The sequence below is a fragment of the Leucopleurus acutus genome (genome assembly GCF_964270905.1).
Source record: "Leucopleurus acutus genome assembly, chromosome: 5".
Taxonomy (NCBI): Eukaryota; Metazoa; Chordata; class Mammalia; order Artiodactyla; family Delphinidae; genus Leucopleurus; species Leucopleurus acutus.
Window position 1 is genome coordinate 130,224,465 of NC_139147.1, and position 7,880 is coordinate 130,232,344.

General features: G+C 42.2%; 1 protein-coding gene across 1 annotated transcript in view; it reads right to left on the reverse strand.

Annotated features, from left to right (window-relative positions):
* The window catches only part of TMEM108 (transmembrane protein 108), a gene marked incomplete at its 3' end in the record, with an annotated part of 372,786 nt that extends 371,792 nt beyond the window's left edge, over positions 1–994 (reverse strand). The window contains exon 1 of the mRNA XM_082839228.1: positions 967–994. The remainder of the gene's footprint in view (positions 1–966) is intronic.
* Positions 995–7,880: the final 6,886 nt, after the last annotated feature.

Below are 7,880 nucleotides of genomic sequence, written 5' to 3' on the forward strand. Positions count from 1 at the left end.
TCAAAGAATTAAGGAGATCTAAATGGGTGTAATTTAGACCCTGCCTTCCCTTCTCCCTGCAGCCCATTAACATGCTGGAAATAAGTCATTACTTGCTTCGGCAGCCCAGAAAAACCTCAGTTTACAGAGATAACCAGTTTACAGAGATAAACGCCCTCCCCTCCCCACCCCGCCCCTCAGAAAAAGGTTTTCTTGAAGGAGAATATCAGTGTGATGGTCTGGTCTGCAGTTCACTGCAGGCATCTCCCTCCTCACAATTACCAGTCATCAGTTTCGCTGTAATTTCTTATGGTAGCCTCTCATTTAGACCTGCTCCGCCAGTGCCCAACTGCTTTTAAAATCATCATTTTCCGTCTCCTTACGGATCTCTGGATTCCTTCAGCAGGCTGAAAGCGTTCAATTTCGGGGCAGCTCGGGGACCGAGAGCTGGCGGGCAGGTCCGGAGAAGCCTTGCACCGGTGCACCTGGGCTGGCCCACCGGTCCTTGCCCCCACCACCGCCCGCACGGCTGCGCCAGGAATTCGGCTTTGCTCGCCGCCGCCGGATTACTTCGAGTCCCGCGGCTTGGCCAAAGAGACACCACATTTTTTTCTTCGTTTTCACATGTGACAAGTCCCACTGAATTAAAGATATCTTCTCCCCGGCCCCTGCCCCACCACCTTTCACCCTTTACCTGGGGAGGGGGTCGATACCAGCATCCCCCCGGGCGGAAAACAAAGGCTGAGGCGAAGCTGCCAGGTGGGCAACTCCCCTCAGGCGGACCCGTCACCGCGGTGAGGAGGATGGGCAGATGCATTAGAGGGCAGAAAAAGGGAAACCGAGGCACCGAGGATGATGGCTGAGCCCGGGTCTGCATCCTCTCCCAAACGAGGCTCCCCGGGCGGGCGAACCCCAGACCTCCTCCCTCCCCGCTCGCCCGCACCCGGCAGCGGAAGGGCAGGGAGGCCGCCCCGCGGCTGTTCTTACCTCGGGAGAAGCGCTCCGGCTCCCTCCGACGGCTCGGGAAAAAATGCCCCGCCGCTTGCGCACGCGCACTCGCGTTCTCGCGCCTTCGCGCCCCCGCGCGCGCCTCTCAGACCCAGCTTTGGCCCGCCCCGGCCCTGTCCGTCAGCGTCCGCGAGAGCCAATCCAGTAGCACGGGAGGACCAGCCCCGGTCACGTGGTAGTGCCAGCCAATCACCAAATTGCCCTCAGCAGCACCCTCTCCGATGTCTCTGGGGGTTCGGTTGCTACCGAGTGGAGCGGGTGCGAGGTGTGCACAAAGAGCTGAGTGTCTGTTTGGGGGTTAATTAGCGCTAGATTGAGCAATTACTAGATCAATTGATATCTCAAATTCTAAATATGAGTAAGAATGACCTGGGCATCTTGTTAAAAGGAGGATTCTGATCCACTAAGTCTGAGATGGGGGCTTGAGACTCTGCCTTTCTAACAAGTTCTAAGCGGTGATGATGATGTTCCTGTTCTGAGGACCACGCTTTGGGTAGCAATATTTTGAGGACATTTGTCAGAAAATGATGGTTAAAACCCCCGCTCCATGTTATCTAAAAGTTTCAAGACATTTTCCTTCTTCAAGTGATGGAAAGCATTCCAGTGACTGACTAAACAAGGGGTGTTCTGGTGACGCTCGTAGTTTGGGCACAGGCTGAGGGAAGGTATGTTTAATTTCAACATCAACCATCCTTGGCCCATGGGACACAAACCTGTGCTGATTTGGTTGGACGCTCCTTATCGAGAACTAGGTCATGTTAAAGTATTGGGCATGTGTGTCACTGTGCTATACTCTTGGCCAGAGAAGCAACATGAGTGGTTTCTGCTTTCTGGAAACTTGCAGTCTGTCACAGAGCTACACAGGCAAACTCAGGAAGAAACATATAGGAATAACATGTAGGGAGCTAATTGTTGCAGCATCTTGAACAATTCAGGCCAGAACTATCCAAACTAAGCCAGAGAGGTTGTAATATCCTATCTTAGGGATCTTTGAAATTGTCGAGATAGACTTCTGTCAGTAATTCCGGAGTCTGGAATTCAGGAAGCCCAGTGCCTCTGTCATCTCTAAAACTTGACCTAAATCTAAGTATTTTCAGACTGGCCACTAGAATATTTGTTGTTCAGCACAGTCAATCCCTTATTACTCAAGACTGCACCAAAGTGATTCAAAGGTCTAAGTGCTGCATTCTCTAAAACCTTCTTCCTACTTCAGACCAGGTGGTGTGACACTGCTTCCAGAAGTTTTCTCTCACTATTCCTCAAGGTGATCAAACTGTCACTTAGAGAAAACTTCACCCTTGTCAGTGTGTCTTGGGCCTCTGGCTTATCAGCCCTACAAGTGAAGCCTGCTTAGCAATCTCAGACATTGTTCATGAGTGTCTCTATCAGAGATAGCATAGCACAAAGCTCAGAGTTGCAGGGAATGCACTGAATCTAGCACAACAATGGTTCTGGCTGCAGCTGGAGTAACGAAACGTCTAACCAAGAAAAATATGTTTGAAAGTCTCAGAGAAAGTTTATTGTGCTGTCTTTAAACCACTGGTTCTCAAGCTTGGGTGTACATTAACGCTTTTAAGGAAATAGGTTTTGGGGGTCCTGTGCCTAGAGATTGTGAGTGGAGTGAGGAATGGAGCCTGGGCAACTATGGGTTTAAAAAGTTCCACAGGTGATTTGTATCCAGCCATGCTTGAGAATGCCTATATAAGCTGCTAGATTGAGGAACTCATTGTTTAACAAGGGAAACCAACTCTGCAACACAAATCACTAATGACATAAAGATTGGAAATACAAGAAAAGCTTCCACATAATTTGTGAGAATAGATTTTTTAAGGCCAAAAATAATTCATAGGGAATAAATACTCAGAAGACTATTCAGTACACTAAATTTAAAAGCCAGGTTCACAACTAGGTTTAATTCCAGTTGATTTAGTAAATATTGCAAAAAGAACCTATTACCTTTTGTTAACCACACCAAACTGATGAACTCTCTGGTGATATCTTGACTTGTTTTATGTCCTTCTTAACTAAAAGCAAATTTCTATTTGCATTATTAAGAGTTATTCTCTGAGGCTTTTCCCAAAGTGTGCAACAGAATCACCTAGAGTCCTGTTTAAAATGCAGACTCCCAGGCCCCCACACCAAACCTCCTCTAGCCTCTCTCCTGTAACAATTCTGAAGCCACCACTAGTTAAACTTGGGTCCAAGTTGTACCTCCTGATACAGAACATCTACATTTAGGCAAACTCTCAAGCTGTGCTATTAGTCTGCCATGATAGCTAAATGAAGGATGTGAGTCTATTTTAAAGTATTCCAAGAGAGTCTCAGTTCTCTTTACTGGGATTTTACCAAATTCTTATATTTTGTGACAAAAAGTGATTAGTGCTAGGATCTTGGAAAGCTATTGTTGCACAGAGTTCTTCTATGGAGTAATATTTGCTGTAGTGGAGTATGACCTAGTTTTTAACTGAATTAGTGAGGTCCCCTCAAAACACTCTGCCAACAACAGCCATTTTGCTCAAAAGTCACTTTATTGAAGAGACTGTCTTTTCTCCATTGTATATCCTTGCCTCCTTTGTCATAGATTAGTTGACTACAGGTTCATGAGTTTATCTCTGGGCTTTCTATCCTGTTCCATTGATCTATATTTCTGTTTTTGTGCCAGTACCACACTGTCTTGTATACTGTAGCTTTGTAGTATAGTCTGAAGTCCAGGAGCCTGATTCCTCCAGCTCCATTTTTCTTTCTCAAGATTGCTTTGGCTATTCGGGGTCTTTTGTGTTTCCATATAAATTGTGAAAATTTTTGTTCTAGTTCTGTGAAAAAGGTGGTGCTGGGAAAACTGAACAGCTACATGTAAAAGAATGAAATGAGAACACTCCCTAACACCATACACAAAAATAAACTCAAAATGGATTAGAAACCTAAATGTAAGGCTGAACACTATAAAATTCTTAGAGGAAAACATAGGCAGAACACTCTATGACATAAATCACAGCAAGAACTTTTTTGATCCACCTCCTAGAGAAATGGAAATAAAAACAAAAATAAACAAATGGGACCTAATGAAACTTAAAAGCTTTTGCACAGCAAAGGAAACCATAAACAAGACGAAAAGACAACCCTCAGAATGGGAGAAAATATTTGCAAACGAAGCAACTGACAAAGGATTAATCTCCAAAATATACAAGCAGCTCATGCAGCTCAATATCAAATAAACAAACAACCCAATCCAAAAATGGGCAGAAGACCTAAACAGACATTTCTCCAAAGAAGATATACAGATTGCCAACAAACACATGAAAGAATGCTCAACATCATTAATCATTAGAGAAATGCAAGTCAAAACTACAATGAGATATCATCTCACACCAGTCAGAACGTCCATCATCAAACAATCTACAAACTATACATGCTGGAGAGGGTGTGGAGAAAAGGGAACCCCCTTGCACTCTTGGTGGGAATGTAAATTGATACAGCCACTATGGAGAACAGTATGGAGGTTCCTTAAAAAACTAAAAATAGAACTACCATACGACCCCACTACTGGGCATATACCCTGAGAAAACCAGAATTCAAAAAGAGGCATGTACCAGAATGTTCATTGCAGCTCTATTTACAATAGCCATGACATGGAAGCAACCTAAGTGTCCATCAACAGATGAATGGATAAAGAAGATATGGCATATATATACAATGGAATATTACTCAGCCATAAAAAGAAACAAAATTGAGTTATTTGTGATGAGGTGGATGGACCTAGAGTCTGTCATACAGAGTGAAGTAAGTCAGAAAGAGAAAGACAAATACCTTATGCTAACACATATATAAGGAATCTAAGGAAAAGAAAAAAAAAGGGTCATGAAGAACCTAGGGGTAAGATGGGAATAAAGACACAGACTTACTAGAGAATGGACTTGAGGATACGGGGAGGGGGAGGGGTAAGCTGGGACAAAGCGAGAGAGTGGCATGGACATATATACACTACCAAACGTAAAATAGATAGCTAGTGAGAAGCAGCCGCATAGCACAGGGAGATCAGCTTGGTGCTTTGTGACCACCTAGAGGGGTGGGATAGGGAGGGTGGGAGGGAGGGAGACACAAGAGGGAAAAGATATGGGGACATATGTATATGTATAACTGGTTCACTTTGTTATAAAGCAGAAACTAACACACCATTGTAAAGCAGTTATACTCTAATAAAGATGTTAAAAAAAACACACACACACATCACAAAAACTTATCTAAAAAAAAAAAAATGACTTTGTTTGCCACATCAGAAATATGGAAGGCTGATGTGTAAGCCTGCAATCTAACTTTCCTCTGCTCACACTTATTAAAAATGTATTTCACAGCATTCAAATGGGGGGAATTTTTTCTCACCTTGTAAACTTTTAGCTTTATCTACTGGGTAAAATACGTACATTTTTCACTGATATTTAACCAGCATCAGTAATTTAAATTTTTAACTAAAAAATAATTTATTTTCTCTTTGTGAGTGTCATCATTACAAAAAGAGGCATTGAGAAACAAAGAAATTCTCACTTGAGAATAAGAATTTGAAAAAACAACATCCAGGCTGTCATTCATTTTCTGTTTCTCAGTCTGCTTGCCTCACAAGTATAACCTGGCTGTCCTATCCCAGGAAATGGATAGGTTAGTATCTGATATAAATCAGGAGTTAGCTTATGCAAGCCCTCCTCCCTCCCTTCCCTCCCCCCCCCCCCCCAGAAATTGCTTAGTAAGAGATTTAGGAATATTTGAAAAGAAAAGAAAGAGATAAGACATAAACAACCAAGTCTCCAGAAATCCACCCATTGCTCCATGCTGGTCAGAAGCCCCACAGACTGCTTTATGATTGCTAATTATGTTTTTATCTCTCTAGCAATAAATATCTTCTCTAAACTTAATTTTTCTCATTCATGAAGACCCACAGATTACCCAAGATTCTAGTTTCCATCTTGCCAGGATAACCATTTTATGTCTATGTATCTGTATTTTAATAACTGGTACTTTTTTTTCCACTTAGTAGTGTAAATGTCTACAGATTTAGCCTAACACACTGGACGTTTTAAGATAAGTTTCTGTTCTTTATATTCTTTATATTATCTATAAAGATATATATTCTTTTGTAATATTTTTATGGAATATTTCATACTTAAAACATATGATATGCCCCTCTATACCTCCCCCAAATTAAGAAATAAAATATTATTAATAAAGTCAAAGCCCCCATGTACCCCTTCCAACAAGGTGATTTTTTTTAGATGGAGATACCACACTTAGCAAGCTTAGCCACAAAGGAGAGAGAATGGTTCATGGAAGAAAACACCATATTGTATGCATATAATAGAAAACATAAATGTAAATGAGAAAAATTCTTACTGAATAAAATGTTTGGAACTTCCAAACTGATATAAGAAAAGGATAACAGAGCTGGAAATTCCATGTGGTCCAACTCCTGTGCAGGTAACTTTTAGAAGAGTATATAAGTACTGTGGAACAGAGATAAGGAGAGCAATCAAGTCTCATTCATTCAATAAAAACACTACATGAACCCTGTCTTTTAGCTCATTTTAAGTTAAGTTTAAGTCATCACAATTCAAAATAAAAAGTGTTATGTTACAAGTGAGGCTCATACACTATAAGAAAGCACAAAGAAGGAACACCGATTCTTATTGATATCAGAGAAGGCTTTCTGCAAAAAGTGGTACCTGAACTGAATTCCAAAGTACTAGTAAGAGTTAGCCAGGAAAGGACTAGCAGAAGGGTGTTTCAGTGCTGGCAACGGCCCATACAAAATCACAAGAGGCTGGAACATTGAGGAAGAGAATGTAGTTTAACTTGACTGGCTGTTAAAGGGGATGGAAAGTGTTTGAAAGGTGGGGAAAAGACCAGAATGCAAGGATGGCAAATATGTCCTTCCTCCCTTTTCTAATCAGTCATGACATTCAACTTTATTCTAGTGATTATGAGTAGAATCTAGGCCCAAATCCCAACTCCTCCACTTACCAGCTGTATAAACCTGGACAGTTTGGCCCTTGGAAGATATAATGATTGCACAGTTTTCTCATCTGCAAAAGGGAAATATAATGGCAATACAAGTACTTGTCTCTTACATCTGTTAATGAGCTAATTAAACAATATAAAGTGTTTAAGCAGTGTTTGTCATGTAGGAAGTGCTAAATAAATGTTAGCTATTATTAGTAGTATTCTTCTAAACGTGGATATGGCCTCAGACTCCTTCTCAACCCGGTGTTAGTGACCTCCCACTTCAACCAATCAGAATTGGCACCCAGGGGGAACCTTTCAGCCCTCTCTGGTGCCTGACACAACTCTGATTTCAAGCTCTACATCCTAGTGCCACTCACGTATACTGATTCTTATCTACATTTAAGCAAGTTCTTTGTGATAAAAAGACCATCTCAGTCCAACACCAAGTCACACAACAAACTAGCTGCTGACACAGCTACATATTTTCTTGAAAATTTACAGATTGTCTTCACCAATTATTTTCTTTGTAATTTTTTAAAATAAATTTATTTATTTATTTTGGCTGCACTGGGTCTTCATTGCTGTGCGCAGGCTTTCTCTAGTTGTGGCGAGTGGGGGCTACTCGTCATTGTGGTGTGCGGGCTTCTCACTAGAGTGGCTTCTCTTGTTGCGGAGCACAGGCTCTAGGCATGCGGGCTTCAGTAGTTGTGGCTCGTGGGCTCTAGAGCACAGGTTCAGTAGTTGTGGTGCACAGGCTTAGTTGCTCCGTGGCATGTGGGATCTTCCCAGACCAGGGCTCGAACCCGTGTCCCCTGCATTGGCAGGTGGATTTTTAGCCACTGTGCCACCAGGGAAGTCCTTCTTTGTAATTTTTAATAAAACACATCATACGCTAAGTAGGT